Source organism: Harpia harpyja, chromosome 5 (genome assembly GCF_026419915.1).
Source record: "Harpia harpyja isolate bHarHar1 chromosome 5, bHarHar1 primary haplotype, whole genome shotgun sequence".
In the NCBI taxonomy this organism is placed as follows: domain Eukaryota; kingdom Metazoa; phylum Chordata; class Aves; order Accipitriformes; family Accipitridae; genus Harpia; species Harpia harpyja.
The window spans coordinates 26,737,787-26,763,384 of record NC_068944.1 but is presented as its reverse complement, the minus strand read 5'-3'; the positions used below and the strand labels follow the sequence as shown (position 1 = coordinate 26,763,384).

At 36.5% G+C, this 25,598-nt stretch overlaps 1 protein-coding gene across 2 annotated transcripts in view; it reads left to right on the top strand.

Annotated features, from left to right (window-relative positions):
• The window catches only part of ROCK1 (Rho associated coiled-coil containing protein kinase 1), a 94,968-nt gene that overhangs the window by 6,471 nt on the left and 62,899 nt on the right, over positions 1 to 25,598 (top strand). The window lies entirely within an intron of this gene.

Sequence of the window (25,598 nt, the reverse complement as noted above, 5' to 3'; positions counted from 1 at the left end):
GTTAGCATTTGATTCACAGCATATGGTAGGTTTTATACAGGAATAACAGTTAACGTAGCCAATTCTGCTTACAAAAACTAGAGGCTGTAGGTATGTAATTATTTATTTTTCCTATAAAAAATGGTAATCAAGAATGATAATAGAAAGTTGATGTTAGGACACGTTTCACCAAGAGGAATTAAAAAAAAAAACAACCAAAACTCTGTAGTAGATTATAAATGCTCTTATCAAGTAAAAATATTTGTAAACAGTGTCATTTTCCCTGGCAACTGTGGAGTGCTTTAGTTTTTTGTTGGTGGTGGGCAGGAACAGGGAAACACCTGGAATTTGTTTGTTAGACAAATTGAAAATCAACCTGTTGGTTTGTAAATCTTTGAGGACACTGATTGCTTCAGGAGCCACTCATTGAGATCTTAATAAATATTTAGAAGCACTGTGCGTGGATGATATTGGTAGCCTCACAGTTGCTGTTAGCAGAATTCGCTAGGACATACTTTATTATTACATAAAAATAAAAAGTTTTTTTAGGTCTCTTACCAAGGAATACTGAGATGTTTGTCTCAATACAGGATGTTTATCTTTAATTTGAGAGGTCGTAAACCATGTAATTAAGAACTTCTATTTTTTTGCGAATGTTGCTTGATGCTATTTATTGAAACTCCTTTGTCATCAAGAAATTGCAGTTCCAAATGGAGATACTGAAAAACTCAACTTCCTTCTTTGAGAACACAATTAGAGAATGGTTGAAAACTATTATGTCTTTGCCTTCATTTGTCCAATCATTGAAGCAGTAATAAAGCCAGAAGAATGATGAGACAATATTGGTAAAACTGGAAGGACTATGCAGACAACACCGGTTTAAACACTCATTTAAAACAAATGCAAATAATACCATCTTTTAGCTTTCTTGGTAGTCTGCTGAAATAAACACCCTGATTAACAGTGGTTGAACAAGAGCTGAAACTTGATCTTTGTGAAGAAGTGGTTTGGAGCTCTTCTTGTCCATAGTATTTTGCTCTGCTGAGACAATTGGATCTCCTGTAGTGTAATCTCTAGTCAGGTTTCTTCTTGGCCTTTTCAGTATTGATGGATATCCAAACAACATCAGCAGAGTATAACATGCTGTGGTGCATCTTTAGTTACAGAAGTCCAGAGACTGTCTAGACAAGCAGCAGTTACTTGGTCTGGTTAGCTGCCCATGTTGCTAGGGGAGAACCGGCATAGGATCAGTACCAGCTTCTAACTGAAGCACAGGTCAAAGTCTATTCTGATACTCAAAATCTTGTAAAGGATCGGTTTTAACTAACTGAAAGATTGCCACTCCCTGTCAATATTTATACAATACAAACTGTCATGGGGACAGTACTTGAGATCTCTTTATTAATAAGTCCTAATTTAAATCCAACCGCTGATTTCTTTATTTCAGCTTTCCCTCTTAAATTTCTTATATGCATTCATTTTTCTGTTTCTTTTATAGAGTTGAGAAATATGTGAAAGTTTTCCTGCTTTTTCAGTTGCATGGTCTGAGATAATTGAAAGACGTGATGCTTGGAAACCTCTGTAGAAAACACTACACAAACTAAGGCTTTATTTTGGACTGTAGGTTGCAAGTACCTAAATGTGTTTCTAGCTTGTGTGTGTCTGGGCTAGAGAACTTGTAATCGATCTGGAAACAGAAGTATAATATGTACTTTTTTTTTCCTACAGATCTTCATGAGTCATAGTACTCACTTTAAAAAATATAACTAAGAAAGCATTGAATTCGAATAGTTATGCAAATACTGAGTAATTTTGCCTTTATTTTTTTTTTTTCCTCTTAAAAGCTGCATAGCATTCAGGTAGTGCTGCATTGTATTCAGATATATTAAATTCTAAGGTATGAATATATTGAGAGGAAAACTGATACTTCCTGATAAAGTCTCTTGATGTTAGATATCCACATATGAAATGCATTAATACAAGACGGCTCTTTTCCCATGTAGTGACTGACTGCTATGATAATATTGTTTCTATGGAGGTGAAAAAGGAGAGACTGCCTGTGGTAGAAGCTGAAGTGCAAGGTGTTAGTACAACAAGCACTATCTTCCTTGAGTATGGATGACAGAGTCCAGCATGTCAATTCCACCATTGAGATCTAGGGGTACCTTTGACAAGTGTGAAGTGACTCTATGTTAAGGTACTTAGGCGGGGAGGAAGCCTTTCCAGCCAGGAGATGACAGAGTAGGAGTGGATGGGGAAGATCCTTCAGGGAGGAGTGAGACTGAAGGTAGGACAATGAGTTTGTGCTGGTTATACTTGCCCCATGCCTTTTCACAGATGCCAAGTTGTGCAGAACAATAGCAGGCATAACATGAAGCTGTAGTTGAAAATAGAGGTAATACTGCCTCACAGTTTGTCTTGATATTATGCACTGCTGTCAGTGTTAGAGGTGGAATCATAGAATTTCCTCACAAGCCCTTCTTTAAGAAATCTCATTATACCAATATATTATTATACTAATCTCTTCTTAGAAAGTAGCTTTGATTGAAGGCACAGAAAGAATCCTGTCAGTATTAAGCTGACAGAATTTACTCTCCTCTTGCAAAGAGGAAAGGTTCTTCTGCCACTTCAATCTACCTAGCAGTTTGTTTATTGCTCTAATACCTCTTCTGTGACCTGCTGTCCTCCTCCTTAAACTCCAGTTACTACTAAGTTCATTGGCAATTAAACAAACAATTGCTAGCATAACAATGGTATGGTTTGTGGTGGTCTTGGGACGTTCAAATCTGCTGTTACATGCTATATATACTCTTTTGTAGGGATACAAGGGCAAAAATGGTGGCAGCCAAATGGTAGACTTATTTGGACTTGGAAGTTTTCGCTCTGCTAGTATTGGCAACAATTGTCATGGCCTTTGAAACAAGGGCTATTGCTGCCAACACTAGCAGAGCAAAGATGGTGATGGAAATAACAAAATGCCCATTGAGGGCTATGGAGTGAAAGCTGAACTACTGATGTGATTGTGTGTTTTGTTGGGTTGGTTTTTTGGTTGTGGGTTGTGGTTTTCTTTTTTTTTTTTTTTTTTTAAAGAGTACACTGAATTTGGAATTGGAGATGTCATTAAGAAGTTAGGCTCTCTCTGTAGAGAATAGATGAGTATGCTTTCTGGAAGAGCTTTTGTCTTCTGTGTTTTACTAAAATGCTTGTGGCTGTTCTCAGCCTTTCTCATACCCCACAAGCCGTTTTGTGCATGCTGTTTCGGGATGTGGCATGACCTTAAAGTGTCTGGAGATGCTTTTGGCTTGTAAAATAAGATGGTTGGAGAAATCTTTGGAACAAGTCACATTGTGGTTATGAAACAAGCTGTGAAGACTCTTGTTAGGAAGACCATATTCAGGAGAATTATGGGTTATTTATCTAAAGAATAGAGTTGTAACACAAAGAAGGTCTTGTATCAAGTAACTTACAGACTCAGAGCTGTTCATTGATTCCACTTGGCAGATTGGATTGGAGCAAGGAAACGACTAAAAGTCTCTCTCCCTTTTAATTCTTCATGAGTGTAAGGTCAGAGGAGTCTTTGAAGTTTTCTCCTATTGCTTCTTTTCTGTCCTAAAATGCCTTCAGGCTTTCATAACAAAGCTTTTATCCTTGATGTGATGTATACATAACACTATTTTCATCAGCAGTTTGGACTAGGGTTGTAATCAAAGATGCCATTTAGAGGAAAAATTGGAGTGTTATGATGCTGGTGCTGCTGGAGCTGCTTCGGTTCTGGGACGGCAACTGTGACTCCTGTGTAACTTTCTGCCTTCTGTACAGTGCAGTTGATTTTTGGCTAGCATCAGGAAGGAGTTCGGATGGCTGCATTGTTCTTGGCCTTAACTTTTCTTTTGGTCATGATAGCCTCCTCTTTGAGGTCCTGGCAAAGAAGGGAGACAGATCAACTTCACCTTCATATAAAGAATAGTTTCTGTAATAGTTCTTGATAAGTTCATTGGAAAGAAGGGTCTGAGAACTATGAATTCTAGGGGAAAGAAAAAAGGAATTTTTTGATATACCCTGTTTCATTGCAGTTTGACAAACTCATAGACATGGTCAGGAATAAAAGAAAAGATTGATTAAAACCATGTATTTGCAGGTTGGGAAGTTTCTTCCCAAGCTTCTGATGCCCTGGGCGTAGAAACTTAATTTTTCAATTTAAAATTCAACCAGCATAGGCAGTTGAAGATTTTCCTTAAAATCAGGCCGTCTTGTGAGAGGTTGAGTACCTGTACCAAAACAGGACATCTTTCATTTTCTATCTTTCTTGTGTGTTTCAACATCAGCAAACTTACCTTCCAGAGTGTTGCATTACTCATGTTTTGTGGGAGGAAATAACAGCATCCAACAAAGGTGTACTTGAGAAGCAAGTTGATGAAATGGTAAGCTTTGTCCTGAAAGAGGAGTTAGTTACCAGTCAAGTCTTTACATTTAACTTAAAAAAAAATTCTTACAAAGTGATGGGTTAGCAAAAGTGAAAAAAATGAAATATGGCTATGAGTTTTTGAGAATTACTTTCAGAAGTAATCTGATGTTTTCACAAAATACATTTATTTTCTCAGAGGAGTTGGAATCAACATAACATTTTTCATAACAATGGAAAAGACACACTCTTTTTTTTTAACAAGTAACTTGCAACTTTGAGCTAAAGCACATACTTAAGATTAGACAATCTCCTGTATATCTTGCTTGCCTTGGAATTGCATCATGATAAACAAATGGTTTTCAGGTATAATGAAGTGCAGCTTATCCATCCTAGAGCTGTAGAAATGAGCTGTTTTATTGGTTAAGCCTCCTTTCTTCATCTAGAAGAAAGTGGAAGCCATGTTAACCAAATGAGCTCATGCTTAACTTGGGCAAGATACCTGGGTCCTCAGCTCTGCAAAACACAAGAATAACTTGATTTTTTAACACAGAAGGGGCATGTCTGTTATCAAGATCTCACGTTCTTCACTGTTCAGATCAGTTAATTTGTTTCACTTCTACTGCAGAAGTAAAGTAGTAATCAAGTTCTGATAGGAAGAGGAGGAGCGACTAAATGGTCGGATGACAAAAGTAATTTTTTCAGTAATGCCAATCCTGTATATTCATAGGCTCTCAAGTTAATTCTTAAACTTGTACAGAGGATATTTGCTTACCATAAATCACTTCATTCTTAATAGGTTTAAAAAGTAACTGTTTATCCATTTGACTTTGAGATTGTGGAAAGTGAATCATTTGATTTAAATACTTTTTCTTATTTGGGTACCAATCAGATCTCTCCTGAAAAGACAGAGAAGTTGAAATCAAAGTTGGTGTGTCATGTTACCCTCTTTTCTCCTGCTACTTATTAAATGAAATATCAACAAATACGGAGCATCGGTGTAGTATCAGACTGTGATACTGTCCTTTTGTACTTTTGAATATTCCTAACTGCAGAACACAAAACAGATTTCACTTACGGGGTGGTAGTACGGTACAAGAACCAGAAAAAATGTTCCTTGTGTAGAAGGAAATCTTGTCTGTCCGTAAGATAAAAATACAAATACGAGGTTTGGAAAATGGGCAGAGAAATTAGGAAGATTATAATTAAAGATGATTTTGGGGTTGGAATTGTTTGGCCCATGGTAACTTAAGTCAGGGCTTCCTGATTTCTTCAGGCTTTTTGTGAGACTGTTTTGAATTTCTATTTCCTGCATCTAAAATAAAGAAGTACTTACCCCCCCCCCCCCCCGCCCCGGATTTGTGGGTTTGATGGCGTGGAGGCAAGCTACTGTTTGTACTCTTTTGAAGAGGTAGGGAAATTTCACTGGTAGTACCATGGTGTATTTGAAAAACAGACATCAAGCTTCAAGCACACATGTGGCAAAAATAAAAGACCCCAAAAAGTCGTCTTCTCCACAAGAAGACTTTTTGGACTACGTGGAGGGGAAGGTGTGAATCTGTTTATAACATAGCAGTGAAGATGCAGGGTTGAACTGTGCTATTTTAATACAAGTCATTGCTTTCAGATTCTTAAGTATTTTGAGTTAGAGTTGTGTTTTCTTTAGTTACAGATGTTCCCACAGATAAATAGCAGAAACTAATTTGTCTGAACATGGACTTATGGCTGCCAGATACTGTTTTGAAGTAATGAATATTGGTTTCTCTGTGTATTAGTGCACATATTAGTACATGAGCCTAAAAATTACTTTGCTTCAATATAATAAGTAGATTTTTACAACGCCTTAACTTTTTTACTGGCATGGAAACTTTAACGTTGACAATTTTCATTGGTCTCTAACTTTGCATAGACTGTGTGGTAGGGATTTTTTGTATTTTCTAGGGGGAAAATTGGAGACAAATTAAGAAGAGCTTCATGAAGTTTGGTGCTTTTTATGGAAAAAGTTCAATAGTGCCTGACTGTTTGAGCTCTGTTGTGTGTGTATACGAAGCTGTTAAAATGAAGATGTATGCATTTTAAACTGCAGTTAAACTTACAAACTACAGTGTCCAATGCTCAGCTGATAATGCTCAGTAGTGTAACAGGGGGCTGTTCCTGTTTGCCGTAGTTTCCAGTAGTGTAATTGCTGGAGGAAAGGGGGAAAGATCACTAAAATGTTCCATTGACCCAAATAGTTCAAGGGTTGTAATAAATAAAGTTCATTAGTTCTCTGAAATGTTCTCCTTCTTGTAAGCCTTACATATTGAGTAGGTAGTGTTTTTCTATCTTAACAAATTCACATGCAGCTATTGCTTGCCTTTTACTTCTGAAAGTATGCTGCACAGGTTTCCAGGAAAGCCTTTCTGTGAAAAGCTTCATTAATCACTTGGGATCATCATTAAATGAATGAGTTGGCTATAAAGAAAAGATTTATGTTCAGTATATTCATAGTTCTTTTTATAAATACACACACACACACACTGAAAAAGATGAAGTCCTGACATGCATTTTCCTTTAAAACAAAAAACCTGCAAATTCAGTTGACGTACTCCAAGCTTCAGAATAACTGATAGTTTTTGTTTTCAATATTGTGAAATTACAATTTCCTACTCTAGATTTTGTTAGAAGGAACTATGATGAGAATGTTTCTATATCCTGTGTGATGACACCAAAATGGCACAAGGAATTATCTGCATGAAGTTTGCTAATATGTAGTTGAATTAGAGTTGGTGAGACATCAAATATACTATTTTAAGAATATCTCAGAAGATCTCTTGGTGGTCAGTGGTTTTTACTCAGGCTGGCAGCCTGTCACAAGTGGGGTATTCCAGGTATAGATATGGGCCTCACACTGTTCAACATGTTCATAAATGATCTGGATGAGGGGATTGAAAGCACCCTCACCAAGTTTGTTGATAACACTAAACTGGATGGTGAGGTGGACACTTCAGAAAGGAGAGCCATCTTACAGTGTGGCCTGGACAGGCTGGAACAGTGGACAAGTAAAAACAGTATGAAGTTTAACAAAGACAAGTGCAAAGTCTTGCACCTGGGAGGACATAATGAAAGAACTGAGTGCAGGCTTAGGTCTGTGTGGCTGGGCAGCAGCCTTGCTGACCTGGGAGTCCTGGTGGACAACAAGCTGAACATGAGTCAGCAGATTACTGCTGCAGCAACAAAGGCAAACTGGATCCTGGGCTGCATTCCCAGGGGCATTACTAGCAGAGATGGATATGTGATCATTCCACTTGGTGCTGGTCAGGCCGCACCTGGAGTGCTGTGTCCAGTTCTGGTTCCCACAATTCAAGAAAGACACAGACAGACTGGAGAGGGTCTAAAGGAGGGTTGCAAAGATGATTAAAGGGCTAGAGAACCTGCCTTGTGAAGGAAGACTGAAGGAGTCTCCCTGGAGAAAAGAAGGCTCGGGGGGACCTCATCACAGTATTCCAGTACTTAAAGGGCAGCTACAAAGAAGATGGAGGCTATCTTTTCACAAGGAGCCACATGGAGAAGACAAGGAGCAATGAGTACAAGTTGTACTGGGAGAGGTTTCATACCTATATGAGAAAGAAATTGTTTACAGTGAGAACAACCAGTTGCTGTAACAGCCTCCCCAGTGACATGGTAGAGTCCCCATTGCTGGAGGTTTTCAAGATGTGACTGGACAGGGTGCTAGAAAATCTCACCTAAGCTCCCTTTCCCATGGCAGGTTGGACCAGATGACCTTTCGAGGTCCCTTCCAATCTGGGCCATTCTATGGTTCTGTGATTTTCAAGCTTTTGAGGAAATACCTGTACAGTGTTTCACTGGTTGGTTTTTCCCTTTGTCTTTTTCTAGCTTGGTTTCAAAGCATCAGGGAAGTTCTTGAATCAGTGCAGCAATCTGTTTGCAGCAGTGCTAGTTAAGCACACAGTAATTACATGTACTATATGTATAAATTGCTTTCTCAGCCATAGCTATCAAGGTCCCATTTGCTGAGGCAACACTGTACAGGATATGATATTTATGCTGAGCAGCACAATGTTCTTGTCATTTGTCTTGTAACATCAGATCTGGTCAGACTGAAAAAAAGCAACAGACTTAAAGAGAAAAATCTTTAAATCTAGTGGCATGAAGAAATGAAGGAAACTCAACCACAGAATGCATACACAACAAATCTAGTTTTTAAGTGGACAAAAAGATAAACTGCTGTTAGGTGTTTTCCTAAATATTTTTCATCCTAAATGGCAACTATAAATTGCAATTGTATCTGAGTTTAAAAAAGAAAAACAATAGGAAAAGCAGCTCCTGTAGAGTTTATTTTTTTTCTCCTTGCAACATTTAATACCTTTTAAGTGAAGATGGACTCTATCTGGAAGGAGGACAAAAAATATTCCCAAGATGTAAACCAGCAAGTTCAAATTATCCATTTTGGTTGGGAAAAGATCTCTACTAATCTAAGAGAAACTTGCAAAATGATCAGGAGCTAGAAAGAGTTCTTGCTCTCTTTGTCTCATGATGGCTTCAGGTGAGAAGTAGTATATAACTCCAAATTAAGAATTAGCATGGAATAAAGTTTTCAGTGAATGGGATGTAATTCTTTGTCATGAGTGTGGCAGTAATACAGATGGGAATTATGAAAGATTGTTGCCATATATAGTCAACTGTAGCCAAGCAACAGTTAAGTTTTACTGCATGAAGATAAGCAGTTTATTTGGGCATAAAATCATGACTTCAAGTACGCCTGTCAATATGCTTTCAAAAGATAACTGAAGTAGTTGGCTGAATCTGGTGTCTTTCTGATAAAGCCTGAAGAATTAAAAAAAAAAAAAAGTCCCAGGCTATGCTCTAATTTCAAGTGTATTTTTTTCTCAACAGATTATTATTCTGTAATAAAACTTTGAAGCACCAGAGATTAATTTTAGAATTTCACTTTTACAATCAGACAGGTGTTAGGATGAGCTATAGCAACAAACCCCAGGTCAGTGTCCGTCAAGAGTGAGGCCACAGTCTTGCTGCAACAGCATCTTTTTTCTGTTTCGTATCAGTGTCTAATACAGCTACTACCCTTGTGCTACATGCAGTAGCTGTAGTACTTAGATATGCACCTCTTAAAATTTACCTTCCTTTTATGTCTTGGGTTTTTTGGGATGGGGGGCAGCTACCGTGATTAATAGCAGGACATGTTTTAGATGAAATAAAAATGCATCAGAAAAACTCAGTGGAAAGAGCAAATCAAATTCCAGCTCGTGCTTCTGGTCATTTTTCGGTTGCAGTTACGTAAGGCTTTTGGCATCCTCCATTCACTTTTGAAGAAAGTAGCTGCTCCAACATCTGCTGTGCCAAACGGGCAAATTCAAGCACTATTACTGTGGTGTGGCAAGGAAAAGAGGTTAAATCAGGATATCTTTTAGTCATCCTTTTACCATCAGCTTTCTGTTTGTATTTCAACTAGTTCAGAATACAGTGTGTCTGTAGTTGGCTCTTCACAGAACTGAAGATGTAAGAGTTACGTTTATCTTTTAAGACACTTAAAGGTATGCCTCTCCCTTTTTACAGAAAGCAGCGAATTTATTCTGAGGATGGGATAAGAGATGTAAGCTATATCTTATTATTGGCTTTGCCATTCTTAAGATCTTAGTGCTGGCTCTGCCATACTTATTGGTGGCTTTGGCGTTTTGGTAATTAAAAATCAAAATATGTTTTTGTTGTGCTCATGGTATTAAACAGTGTTTGGAACCAGAGTGAGTCAGGTTGTAGGATCTTCAGAAGGTTTTCAGTTGTTAAGATTAATTTTTATGTAGAAATAGCATATGAGACTTTAGAACTACTCCACTCAGCTCTTTTTCTGGACTTTCTTGCTCTTGTCTTCTGGATAGCTGTGAACTTCCATATTGGTTTTCAGAAGGAATAACTTGTCTGTTCATAGATGGAATTGGTTTGACTTGATGTTAATCTTCTGCTGTGTTCTGTTTCCTTACAGCAATATGTACAAAAAAGAGATATAGTCAATGATGATATAAATGATACAGTCATCTTTCAACCTGCATTCTCATTTATAAAAATTAGCTTTTAAATGAATCCGTTAAACTGGACTAAGTGTCATTGTCGTGTTTTAGGCCCAGCTGGCAACTAAGCACCATGCGCCTGCTCGCTCACTTCTCACCCCGGTGGGATGGGGAGGAGAATTGGAAGAAAAAGGTAAAACCTTGCAGGTTGAGATAGGGACAGTTTAATAAGACAACACAAGGAGTGAAGTAATAATAACAATAACACTAATAAAAGAATGAATAAAGCGAGTGATGCATAATGCAGTTGCTCACCACCTGGAACCTGATGCTCAGCCCGTTCCCGAGTTGCAATTCCTCCTCTCCGGCCAGCTCCCCCAGTTATATACTGAGCATAGCATCATACAGTATGGAATATCCCCTTGGCTAGTTTGGGTCAGCTGTCCTGGCTGTACTCCCTCCCATCTTCTTGTGAAAATTAACTCCATCGCAGCTGAACCCAAGATAGTCATCTTATCTTCCAGAGAATAAATGGATTAAGAGGTTTTTCAATGAGGTAAGATTATATAAGAGTTGAGATTTGTCATGTCATAGTTCAATAGGTAAAGGGACACAATTATTAAGAAAGGACCAGTTCACATGCTTGTCCCTTAAATCCAAATTGGAAGGAGCAAGAAAGAAACTCTAAACGTTTGAATGTGATATGATCTTGAAGTTGATCTATACTGATTCAAAAAAGAGAGGAAATTCAGTTCTTTTTTTATTTGCTCCAAGTCATAGAATGTGGCATCTTGACTGAAGCAAGTAAGGGAGTTTTTGAGTGTGTTATAAATGACAGTATTAGGTGAAATGCTGCATTGCTTGTCTTCTCTGAAGACTTTGTCTTAAGCGTAGAGCTTTGCATCATGAACTACTTGTAATTTTTCAAGTGCAGAAGAGTATGTGTGTCTGTTGCAGTTTTTGGTGGTTCTTATTTCTCCTGCCAAGCAAACAATTTTTGAAATGTGAATCAAAATTTCATCACAAAATGAAAGTGATAGGTCAGGGTTTTTTTGATTATTTTTAAGGGTTGGTTGTTTGGGATGTGTAAATGTACGTATACAAAATGTATACACACACACACACTTCCTACTGTTAGACCTTTCCTACTGCCAAGTGGTTGTTTTTTTCCTTTTCTAAATCAAATTGCTTATCAGTAATTCAGAGTCTAGTTAACTTTAATAACAGAGTTTACTTCAATGCCAGTGTGTTTTGTTTGAATACCACAAAAGATGTAACTTTTCTTAATTTCCTCTTAAGTCTCTGAGGCTAGGTAAGTATGTTCAGTTATAAAATGACCATGGTTGGTAATAAGCATCTGTTTCGAAAATGGCTGTTTACATGCATGTATTTGTGTAGTTCTTCAGAAGTTGGCTCTGTGGTCCAGCAGGGACTTCTGGAAAGTGAAGTGCAGGATGTCTGACAACAGTATAATTCTGAATTCTTGAGATGATACTACTGCTCTTTAATTATGTCCTGGATTATCACTTGTTGATATTTTGTAGTATTTAGAAATTGGGAACTTGCTTAACGATGTGTTTTACAAACATAGAGTTTATACGAATAGGAAGTAGTAGATACTACCTGACCTGACTGGACATGGCTTTTGAACCACTGGTTACATATATATATACACATGCATGTACACATACAAGGTATCACTAGTCCCTTAGTTCATGTAGGTTTCCAAGTAAGTAGTGCTTTTTTAATGGCTTTTTTTTTTTTTTTTTAAATTGGATGCTGGAAAAATTCTTTCATAAAACAAATGCTGGGAAAAAAAATCATATAGAAGTTGGAAGCAAGTCAAACATAGCCTTTAGCTTGTGTTTTATTTTTTAGAAAACACATTTTCATCAGTTTTGCTCTCTGTTTAATGAGAAACTAAATGACAGCTACTCAAAATGGTCTGTGGGATGGAGGAGCAGAAAATGTAATGTTAATGTGCTCTTATTTGTTTCATGGCAGGCTCTTATGGTGTGACAAAAATATTGCTTGCCCTCATCTCCTGTACAGATTAAGTTAATCAGCCCAAGCTCAGCCTTGCTCTCTTGTAAGGACAGGCAGGAGAGACTTTGACAAGATTCCATGGTAGTGGCAATGGTCCAGACAGCCCTGGCTCTCTTTCCTCTTGGGCTAAGATTTGTTTTCTCCCCTCTTCAAACTCCAAAAGAAAATCATGTCTTTGGAGGATACATATCAATCTACTGCATTTTCTTTGGGTGGGGGGATGTTTTTCCAAGTTCCGAAGTGTTATGTAGGAAGAATAGTATTAGGGAAGAGTTGACTTACTCTTTCATATCAATGTAGCTGGAAAAGTTGCTGGAAGAGTTGTTTTTCAGCTATTTCTTAGCATTTTAGTATTTTTCATCCTTATGATAGCAGTATATAAGCTTGGTGAAAATACCCAGTGTTCTAAAAGTTGAATACCACTGTTTTACGAAGTTCTACTGTCTGTGTCTCATGCTGGAGCAACTGTATTGGAAATGTTGGGACATACTTTGTTTCTTGTACATGAAGTCAATGGCTTTAGTTTTCCTCAAGTTTGAGCCTCAAGGCTTAAAAGGAACATAGAAAAACTTATTTGCATGTCCCTAAATGAACTTGCAAATGTATTAAATCACAACATCTCTGGGCCCTTTTGAAATGACAAGTGTTGGATCCCACTAGTGGATTTATAATACTTCCTCTCTTCCTCTAGTCTTTGAAATACTGTACTTGAAAATCCCAGGCAAACTGACTTGTATTGTTGTAGTGTTACATATGATAAAATCCTTACTGATTATCATGTGAGAAACGTGCAATTGGAAAAAGCCACGCTAAGTTTCCATGGAGAGCTTTGGTTCTGTTCTGTCATTTCGGTACTAGAATATAGAACCATGTTTTCACGTAGGTTTTTGATTTTGTAGTTACACCTCTCTTTTTTTACATGCAGGCCAAAGCATTCAAGATTTCAGTTATGACTGTACTACGGTGTGAGAAAGGGTAAAAAGAGTGCTTAGAAGAGATTGGTTTTAAATACTGTTGAAATATTTCTTGACCTGAAAGTAGTCAGTATTAGTGGCTTGAATATACACTTAAACATCCAGTATTAATTAAAAATTGTGTTACTAATGGCATTGTCTGTGCATGTTATAATTTTTTCTTTAAGTGGATTTTGAAAAAGAGCGTGTCTCTTTATTACACTTTTTTTAATTGCTTAAAGGTAGTGGGTAAAAGCATGTTGTAGGTCAATTTATAAATTTAATGCATTGGATTCTCGAATCTGGAAACAATTTGTTAGCAGAAGTGCAGTGTTCTATCAGTGCAAATCCTCTAAAAATGTGAAAAACTTGCTGTTTTATTCCTGTTAGTAACAAAATCCTGTCAATTCTGAAGAATCTTAGTACCTGGCGGTAGAAGTAACTTGTCTATATCTAAAATAATTCTCATGGAATTTTTATTAACTTTTTGAAAAAACACATCACTTTAAAATCATTTTTGTGGCTATATTCATCATGGAAAAAAGAACAAATACAGAAAAACATTGGGTTTATGTATACATAAATCTTCCGTTTATTGAAAGTGAAGTTTTTTTTGATCAATACATGAAAAAGAAGTCCATGGGCTTTGCTAGGGTTTGCATTATGAAACTGCATAATGATGCACAAATTCTTAAGTAGTGTTAAGTTCTTGTTTAGTTGCATATTTCAAATATCTGTTTGACGTGTGATTGCTTGTGATGGAATGTTTATTGCAGAAATATAGCTAGAGCTCTGACAGCAGATTGCACAATCAGAGAAGCTTCTCAGAGTTGATATTCTGCTTGAGTTGTGCTCAACTTCTCTTTTTTTTTTTTTCAGACTGGGTTGCATGTGACACTAAAGAAAGGTGTATAGTTTTACAAATTTCTATTTCAGTTTCTACAAAGTGTTTTTAGTATAATTCTTTAATAACCTTCATTTTTGGACTTCTGTTGTGGATATTCACCTCTAATTGAAAAAGTGTTTTGATTTGTTCTGGAGTTTTAGGGAAGAATTTCCCTTCTGGTAGGGGGGTAGGGGAGATTTTGTGCAGTGTTTCTAGACTTACAATGTTCTTATTCTTTCTTGGAAAGTTATTCAATTAATTTTCTGCTCTCTGTTGAAAAAATTAAGTACTTTTTTGTCTTTCTCTGAGAGTTTGTTTTTTTTTTTTTGATACAGCTTTTTGGAGAGTCTTCTCCAGAGACTGAGTTGTCAAGGCTAAAGATAGAACTTGCCTTTTTATTGTTTTATAGCTTATTGTTTATGTCTAAAGTTAACACACGGTTTTGTTTGCAGCAAACATAATCCAGGTCAGGTGACAGACAACAGGTACTATATGGCTGATGAGGTATTGTTGCTTTACAGGAAAATTAGTTACCTTTCCACTGACTTATTATATTGCAAACTTTGCTGGTAACTTTTGTTGGTTTGGTTTGGGTTTTTTTTTCGTAGCAGAGATAACACTTTTCAGACAAAGGTATAGTGGGGCAGCTAGAGGCAGCAATTTAAGCTACTGATGGGACAACTTACTCTGTTTTTACCATAATGTGTTAAGCTAAGAGATCTAAAGTTGCTTTGCATATTAAACAGCTTTTACAGGAGCTAATATATTTTATTTATGTTGTTTGCAATAATGTGTTTCTTCATATGAACGTGTTGGTATCTTGCTAATTCCCGTCTTGTCCAACTGACTAAAGCTTACTTCCTGAAGTCTGGCTTCATGGATACCTGCCTGGAAAAAATCTGAGAAGCAGACAGCAATTTCCCAAGCAATGGCTGTGGAGGGGGTTCTGTTTCCTTTGCTAAATACCACTATTTCTTAGTGGAGTTGTGCAGTTGCTTTCGTTTCATTGAAGTCTTTACCTGATTCCTTGCAGGCTGCTGCCTAAAGAAGCCTAATACTTTTGAGCTGGGACTGGAACGTTTCTCTTTATGCTTTCATATCTCTGATCTGTCTGTCTTCTATACAATTTTATTGAAGGGAAGTTAAGTACCAGTATTTGCATCCATAGTGTTAATTTTTATCCATCTTACTTTTGCTTTCTAGTGAGTGTTCCTTAGAGTGTTGACTCCCGTTGGTCTAGATTGGTAGTTATAGGTGTGTTCGTTTAAAATGAAAACGTTAGGACTTCTAAACCAGAAGCGGTAGATCTATATGTGCTGCCTGTGGAAGATTCTGTCCTCCGAGGATAACCAAGAAAACTGTGGGGACCTCAAATGACTTTTGCTGATGTAATTTACAAGTGAGATTTGGCTTTTTTTTTTCTTTTTTCTTTTAAGTTTTCTGAAGTAGTTTACATTTTAGGTGGGGGAACAGGGCTTGCCTTATATTTTTGATGAATGTGATAACTTTGAGAACTCAAAAGGATGTGAGGTCACTTTTTTCCCCCACAAGGTATTTCTGTGGATAGTGTTACCCTGCTGTATGTCAGGTTGGCGGCTCATCTTGTTACAGTAGCTGGGAACTCTAGACCTATGAGGCACTTCTTAACACCAAGTGCTGAAGTCACTGTGGAATGCTGCTTCCATGGTGATAAACATCAGTCAGTTCTTTACCAGTAGTCCCTCTTCTTTTAACAATATTTACATATATATGCTTTAAGTGTACTTGCATTCAACACATTTAATACAGTATTAGTGAAAAGGGCAGTTTTAAGAATCTGTACTTACGCTTTATTTAATCCTAGTGTGAGACAAATATGGCTTGATAAATCATTTAAACCTAAAGTACACCATCTGTTTTCTTATTTTCTACAAGTTAAAATATCAAGAATCTACGTAGCCCTCCAGATAGTTATACAACTGTTTTAGTCTTTTTATGCAAGGTATTCTATTGACGGCAGAATGTGCCGCATTTGGCATAGAAGCTTTGTAGTTTGTAAAACTTGCCCACAGAGCATATCAACCCATGCAAGCGAACATTTTTAAGGAAAATAAGCTGCAAATATCCAGAGATCGCACTTACTGTGAAATGAAATAATATAATTTGACTTAATATCAATCAGCTTTTGCTGCTGTTACACATCTCCCTGAACTATTTTCAAACAATATCTATTGTACGTGTTTCTGTGTAAATTTTACTGAAATATATTCTTGGTGATATTTTGATCTATATTCTTTGTCTTCCTTGAAGACACTGCTCTCTCATCTGATAGTTGTTCTTAAAGATGTAATATTAAATGGAATTAATTCTGATGCTAAATTGAAATAATAAAAGACTAATGTAATAAATTGAAGTTTAGATGTAAAGACTATTAAGCACAATAAAATATCCTAGTGTAGTGAAATTAGTGTTGTAATATAGTGTTAGAAGTCTGAGTGTGGAGGGAAGGAAAAACCCCACTGAAATACATTGTCTGGAATGCAACTTCAGACGATGCAAACTTTCCATAATTTTAGGCATACAATAGTGCCTTGAATAGGTGTCATTCGAACAGATCTATGGATCCAAGATTTCTGCATCAAGTCAGTGGACAGAGAGGGCTTCTGTTGTGAAGGAACTATGACTTGCCCTCAGTTTTAGCGGAAGTCTGAGGCTTGTAGGTTCTTTGAATTAAATGCATGCTGGATACTGACAGTACTCTTGCATGCTTTCTGTATATGAGTTGATTTCACAGATTTGCACTGCATTTTATTTCAGTTTAGTTTAGGGTGGTAAGATTCATCGCTGCGGTGGAAAACCAGCAACAGCCATAAAAACTAAGTGCCTATGAAAGAGCATTACTACTTGTATGTATACCTGTCTGTAGACTTGCACCTGAGGCTTCCTTCAGTGCTAATATGGATGTTAACAATATTGAGAGGTCTGTGGGCTCTGGTGTTAGTGACAGTGTGTATTTCTATACACATATGTGTATCAGTATATATTGAGATACTGATATTAATTAATAATTTACTGAGTCATGTACTAAGTGTATACTCTAGGAATTTGTCAGTAAGTAAAAATGTTGAATGGTTGATGTTTGAACAGAATGCAAGTACATGTACTTTTATATATGTAACTACACAGAATGTGATATGGGTGAAGTTTGCAACTACACATAGAATAACTCTTTAAAAAGGCTGAAATGAAAGCAATAATGCGTACTGCTTTGAATAATCCTGCCTTGAGGTTTCAAGATATCCTTATTGAGATTTTAAATCTTTACTGAGTTAAACTCTTAGCTCTTTATTGAGTTAAAAAAAATTTCTTTGTGAAAGGCTATGTATTTAACCTAAATTTGCAAAAGCTCTTTATGAGTATTGCAAGGTATTAAGAAATAACGAGCTCTGTAGAATTGTATCATTCTGGCAACAAGAATGGGTGATGAATCAAGTGCCTTGTACTCAGGCTCATATGTCAGTTTGTATACTTTGCCTCGTCTAACAATGTAATGAAAATTCTTAAGTGAAGTGTCTTAACTCTGTCTACATTGACTTGTCCACTTTAAAGATGAAGTACTAAGTTGCAGTTTTCTGTTCTCTGGACAGCAAAGTAAATGAATGTGATTAACTTAAAACTAGGTAGAGGGATCTTTTGTGTACTTGATTAGAGAGAGAGAACTGTAGCAGTATTGGCATTGGCCTGAAAGTTGGCTTTCAAACAGTCCTCTTGTCTGAAACTAGTGGGTTGTGTAGATCTATTTAGTACTTGTTTCTCAGGTAAAATTACACTTGTTCATTTAATTAAAAAAAAAAAAAAGTATTAATGTTGGGCGCTAGAGGAAAGTCCTGTGTGTGTGTTTTTCCTTACCAATGAAGTGGCAGTAGGGTATTCCCCAAAATAGTAAGCATCGAAGAGCGGTCCAGGGTTTTCTCTTGGTTGATCAGTAGCATCAGAAAAAGTCTGTCCTTGTCACAAAGGAGTAATGGCTGCTGTGGACTTACTTGGAGGGCTGAAAAATGTGAATCATGCAAAGTTAAGCCTTGTAATGAGGTGGTCTTGTTTATCATTTGCCCCACTGGTAGGGAGTTAAAGGATATTTTTGGTAGGATAATTCATTGCAGGAACTACCTTTATGCAAATCAAAAGCATAGCTTGGTGGTGTAGACAAAATGGAATTGTTTAGGTTGGAAGGGACCTTTTAAGATCATGTAGTCCAACCCCTTTGCTTAAGCAGGGTCAGCTAGAGCAGGTTGCCCAAGACCATGCCCAGTCAGGTTTTTAACACCTCCACAGAGGAAGACTCCGCAGTCTTTCTGGGCAACCTGTATTTGACCACCTTCACAATAAAAAAAGTGTTTTCTTGTGTTCAGATGGAATCTCATGTTTTTAATTTGTGCTCATTACCTCTTATGCTGTCAGTAGACACCATAGAGAAGAGTCTGACTCCATCTTCTTCATTCCATCCCATTTTATACACATGGGTAAGATTGCCGCCTCCAGCCTTCTCTTCCCCAGGCTGAACAGTCCCAGTGCCCTCAGCCTTATCATAGTACGAGAGATGTGCTAGTCCCTTAATCATCTTTATGGCCCTTTGCTGAACTCGTTCTAGTATGTCCATGTCTGTCTTATACTGGAGAACCCAGAACTGGGCACAGCACTGCAGGTATGGCCTCACCAGTGCTGAGTAGAGGAGAAGGATCACCTCCCTCGACCTGATGGCAATACTCTGCCTAATGCAGCCCAAGATGCTGTTGGCTGCCTTTGCTGTGAGGGCACATTGCTGGCTCACAGTCATTTTGTTGCCTTCCAGGACCCAAGGTCCTTCTTGGCAGAGCTGCTTTCCAGCTGGTCAGCCCCCCACCCAGCATTTACTGGTTGCCTGGGGCCGTTCCTCCCCAGGTGCACGACTTGGCAAGTTCTTTTTGTTGAACTTCATGAGATTCTCCTCTGCCAGTTTCTCCATGTCCCTCTGACAATTCAAAGATCTGATAATTCAGACAATTCAAAGAAACTTCTGATTTTTTTTTTTTTAGGATTGAGTTGAGGTGTTACTTTTCATGCGTGTTTGAAAATAGGATATAAAAACTAGCTTCTCACAGCACTTAAATAGTATTGATAGTTGACCACAGAGACCATTTATGTATGACAGGGCATTATGACAAATTATGATGAAGACGTGAAAATCAAGATCAGTCAGGTTTGTTGATTTAAAGTATGGAGGGAAGCTTTAGTACTATAGAAATAATTAGGAAAATGGCTACAATACAAGGAACTAAAATATGGATAGTTAGAGTTGTAGATCTTAAGATTTACTTTGGTCTTTCCAAAACAGGAAAAGTAGCAAAGACACTAAACTTGGATAACTGCCAGTTGGTCCAAGGAATGCGAATTTTGTATGCTGGTAATACCCATTAAGGTTTTTTTAGTTATTTGAATGCTAGATAAATAGTAAAATAAACAAGTGTCTCAATTAACAAAGTTTCAACTGAATTTAATACATTTTTATTTATTATATGCTTCCACTAGATGATACTATGTCATAATGAAATGTGTATGAAGTAAAAAATTCAAAATACAAAGGTGCTATACCTATACCCTGGTAATGTAGATCATATACTATATATTTTACTTTATATCCCTTAGAATCCTGAGATAATATGTTTTGCTGAATTGAAGTTGTTTGATGGAGTATATTTTGAAATATCCTAACAGTAAATTTTGCTATAAAATTGCATTAATATTAATTCATACATCAGAATAAAACCAGCATTGCATAAGTGTAGTGAGTTTTGAGATTAAGGAATGTAGTTACAGACTGAGGCAGTCATGGTAGGACTGATAGTTTGATGCATTAAAACTTTGGAAATAGGTATAGACCAAAACGTGGGAAAAAACATGATTAATACGGGACTGCTTAAGTCAAACTGAAGACAACCAGTACATTTTAGAGGAATCTGATGAGAAGAAGTTGGCATAACAGCCTGAGAAATTCAATGCTAATAGATTGTGTAGTTAATGTGTTATGTTAATGATAACTTTTATATTATTGCATTCTATATTTTTAGAAAAGCTGAAGGGAAAGTAAAGGAAAAGGCTGTTGCAGAAATCTTTCTGCACATTTCTTCATAAAGAAGCTTATAGGAGTTTCCATACTGGAATCCTTCTTTACAGTGTCTGTGCTGGAGGATCACTCTCAAGCTAAAGTGGTACTAGAAATGTGTTTTAGACAAAATGACACAAACAGTAAGACTGTTGAGACTGCTTGATATTTATCCATCTTTTTTGTACCTGATTGTGCCTCATTAAAGCATGTAAGCATGTGTATAACCTCAGTGTTTATCTACATTAGTGCTTAAAGCTGTTTTGACAACCATAGTAAGGCAGATGGTAAATATATAGCTTCTTAATTATTTTTTCTTTATAGCTTTATAATTATTTTGAAGAAAAAAATCTTTTGGATGATGCAGGAGCTTCTAGCCCAGTAGCAGAACAAGTGAGCCCAGAGGTGTTATGTTGGGGAAGAGCTAACGCATGTATTGTGGAAGAAAGTCGTGCTTTGCAAGCCTAGGAGAGTTCCTTGAAGTAATTGCTGAGTATGAGGATAACAAAAAGCTTTTGATGAGGCTCTTAATTTAAGCTTTTTATCAGAACTTGACTGCTTTGGGCTAGGCTTGTTTTGTGGATGGATGAATGAAGTGAGAGCTGGTGATCAATTTATTCAGAACAGAGAGATCAGTAATGGATTCTTACAGGTCTGTCCTATTTCACAGTCGTAAGTGATTAAAATGGTGAATAATGATTAATTAATGATGATAGATTAGTAAAAATCAAAGCTATAGCAAATCACAGAAGAAATGAATATTCGTTGGTGCACGAGTGATTAAAAGTAGTAGGTGAAATTCAGCATTGATGAATGTTGAGTGAGTGCATGGGAGAAAAACCTCTCATCTTTATGTACTTGTGTTGTTCAATGTTGAACTAGGTTTGATTTATAGTACCCAGTTTTGTGAAAGAATCAGTTTAGTACACAGTGACTATAAAAATTAACCAGATATTTCAGTTAATAACTTAAAATTTAATGAAGAGCAGAACAGGAAACATTGTACTGTATTGTGTACTTATGGTGTGCTCACATCTTAAATACTATTTGCAGTTTCCTCTCCAATTCAAAAAGTATATAGTAGAAATAAAAAAGCACTGAAGGATGGTGGTGGTAGTAATTGGAATAGCTCTCATACAAGGATAATTGGAAGAGAGATGACTGGGGGAAAATGATGGAAGTGTGTAAAGCTGTATCTTGGGCAGGTGGTTAAAGAGTCATTGTTCCTTTTGTAACTGAAGAATGGCAAGCTCAAAATAAGGTACACTTTCACATAGCCTGTAGGTGGTGGCATTCATATCTATATGGTGCTGTAAATGCAAGAGACTTTCAGTTTTACAGATACAGAAAATCTTTAGACAAAATCACTGAAGAAAATTCTGGCTAGAGCTGTTAACTATGACAGTGCCATTTCTGGCTCACAAATACACCAGAGCAGTACTACCATATGCTGGACTTGTTCATATCCTCTTTCCTAGACAGCCTTATCGTCATCTCCAGAGGCAGTATATGCGTCCAGACTGACCTTTGATTTTATTCCATATATCTATTCTTTTGAAACTTGTAAGTGTGGTGTAGTGATGAATGAAATGTGGAAATCCTGGTTTCGTATGGAAGAACTGCCTGCACATTGTAATGCCTCCCTAGTATGCCTCTCTTTAATTTCAGGATAAAATGAGGTATTTTAAATAGATTATGAAACTATTGATGATTTCATTAAACAAATGTGACACTGAAAAGACTGTATCAGACCATGAAACTATTTGAGTGAAGGACTTTAGAAAGGAATTTTTTTCCTCTGTTCTTTTTTAATCACTTCTGAAATACTGTTACCATGTAACATGTAAGACGAAGTCATACGTTTGCTTTTATAAACCAATTTATTTTGGTAATCTAATTTAACTATTAACATAAAAGGAAAATGTCTGTGTAGACCTCAAAGCTAAACAGGAAGATTGCTCTGTAATGATGGAATAAGGTAGAACTTAGCATTAACTGAAAATACCTCTAAGCTACAATACATGTTTCTAAGAAGTATGGGATGTGCTGTATTTAAAGAAGATACATACTAAAAATATATTGAAACCATCCAAGTGGGGAAAAAATCCATCATAAAAATGAGGCCATCTTATTTTAATAAAATGTATTAAACTATTAGATGTATCATTGCCTATTATGATGATATCATAGTATCCTATTTCTTTAAGAGGAGGAGGGTATGGCTACTATAGGTCTTGAAGGAAAGATGTTCCTTCCTTTTTGTATTAGGAAAAAAGTCAGATGGCATATAGAAAGATTGAGCAAGATGGAAACAAGAAAGCTGAGAGATGAGTTATCTCTGCAGTCATCAACAATCATGATCGTGTCTCCTTTCATTTGGCCTTTACCATTTTTCTCCTAACCGTTATTGCTAAAACTGTGTAGTATATTCCCATCTCTGTGACCTGTGATCTTGTGTGTTCCTCCTCCCTGTTTGTTCACTAGTGATACCACTTAAAGTAGCCATGCTTCTGTGTTTCCCTTTGTACTGGAACAGCTTGTAGCGTTTGCAAGTTCCTCTGGTTTAGCTAATATAAGTGAAATAAAAAAGCTATTCCATTTTTATGTTGTACACTAGGTATCCTAAATGTTTTACCTCCATTATTCACAATTCTCTAAAATTACCTTAAGCTTAGTCTTGTGTTTGCAGTCCACCATTAAAATAATACCATACTATTTTTTCTTAAGAAACATACTTCAGCTGATGAAATTAATGATTTTGACAGTTAAGGATTTACAAATCTCTTAATTATTATAGGGACACCACCCCACCCCTCCTTTTTTTTTTTTTTTTTTTTTAAATGAAAGGTTGGAACCAGGATAGTTTCTTCTCTCGATACTATAGCAAAGGGGAGCTGATTATTGAAGAGCCTTTTAAATAAGCAGCTCTTGGCATGCAGCTTCCTTAGATGTTTGCATGATTTTGAAATGTGATTTGAAATGAATGCGAGGTCAATAGCTTGAATCTGTATTTCAAAGGGGGTTTTTGTTAAGTGTTTTACTTGAAAGAGTTCATATCTAAGCTCTGAAAGGCAATGTTTTCCTGGTGAATTCTGAATTAAAGATTATTGAAATTTGCTTTTGCCTGTTAAAAGTGAATTTGTATACTACTTTTCATCTTTATTTTAGAGCTTTTAAAAAGAAACACAACAAAACACCCAACATGCCTGACAGACCAATGAAACCATGACACTTTCTGTACTTCTTGCTTTTTTCTGCATAGGCTTATATTTTAATTTTTTGAAAGAAAAAGTATGATACAAAAGTAGATTGATGTTAAAAGTTTGTAAATATTCCCATTTGTCCTACGTTGTTGTATTCAGTGTTTAAATTAATCTCCCCTCCTCTAAAGAAAAAGACTGATTTCTGGCTTTTGAAGCAAACCCTGAAATGAAGCAGGTAATTGCACTGTCCCAGAGCAAACCAGGATTTTGAGAATTTTGTTGTGCTTCTGCTTGATGTGTGGAAAAGTTTTCTGTGTTAGCTGTGACCCTGGACAAATTGATTGACTCAAAAGGTTTGAAGGCTTAAGGGCAGAGTGGACCCCAAACTTTGGCAATTCATCACCATCACTCATCTGCTTTTAAAAATCCCTGGATGTGACCTAGCAGCCTCGTAGATGTTCTTTGCCTACTGCTTCTCACAGCATGGGGCTCAATGCATAGAGCACTTTGTACTGCTGTACAAGCAGTCATCATGGTTTCTCTGTTGAATTTACCACAGAATTGAAATTCTTTAGTGGATTTCCTGGATATTTACTATGTATCTTTGAAAAGGTGTCTTTTAGTAGGTTACAAAGTATTTCTCACTAAGTGGCGCTTACCCTTCATAGCTTTATTTCTACATCTGGCTTGAGTCCAAATTGTTATTGGCCTCCGATTTATATTACTGACCCATTAAATGTTTTTTCATTGCCATTTGCTTTCCTTTTTCATCATAAGTGTAAGTCCAAAATGATGATCCTTTGATACACTCAAGATGCAAAACCTGACTTTATTTAAGTGCTGTGAAAATACTGTGAAGCTTTTCTTGATTGTTATCATTTTCCTTGTAACATCTCTTTGTTCAAACTAAGCCACTGTATGGAGAGGTAACTTAAAACAGGAATGTTTTTATGAAACTAAAAAATTTAATAACATCCAGCCTTTAAAGTAATTCTGATTATACTTCCTTACCCTTGTTTTCAAATTCTAGCATGATTTTACTGCTTATTCTCATTACATCTGAAGTAATTTCTATCTCATGTACTTCAAAAGTGAGGACTGCAAGCCTATAAATAATTTTGACTTTGATAGCATTTGATTTTTTTATAGCTTAAAATCCCCTGTAGACTAAGGGGGAGAAAATAGGTTTGAATTTGAAGTGAGGGAACAAAGACTAATTTTTTAATCTATATCAAGTGTGTTCTTTAATATATATTCCTGTAAAATAATCTTTGAAAAATCTTATATTCTAGCTTTTCTTTAGGCATAGTTACTTGATGGATGTAGTGGTCAAAGACTGATGGATTAGCTTTCAATCCTGTATTGCATAATTTTATAAAAGCTGAAAACAGTCAAATTAAGTCTAATCAGATCTGAACTGATCAGATCAAAGATATATCTGGTCTAGCATCTCACTCCCAACAGGTCAATAACAGGTAGCATAGACACGTAGGTACGAATCGGACAAGTAAATAGCAGTACTTTCTGGCATGCTTTGTTAACATCCATAAATTTTATGACCTTCCTCTCTATTTTTGCAGTTGTCACTTAAACATTACCTAGTTGAGAAAGAAGACTCCATAATGCTATTTGATTCTTCATGATATAATTCCCTAGAATACTTGATCATTTTTCATCAGATACCATATCTGTGGTTTTCAACCAAAATATGTAGTTTAGTTTTTCTCTGAGAAGATGCAATCCACTGAAGAATCATGTGTACCTGTTGCAAAATTTAGACTTAAACTTTAAGTTCGGAAGTTTATGGCACTTAACAAGACTTTAAAACTATCTTCTTCTTTGTTGTTGTTGTATTTTTCTGTTGTTTCTTTGGTGGTTTTTGTTTTGGTTTGGTTTTGTTCATAGGGATGTATTCCATGGTAGTAATGCCAGATGGGCTCGTGGCTGTTTGTTCCCAGATTTAAGTTAGAATGTATAAAGCC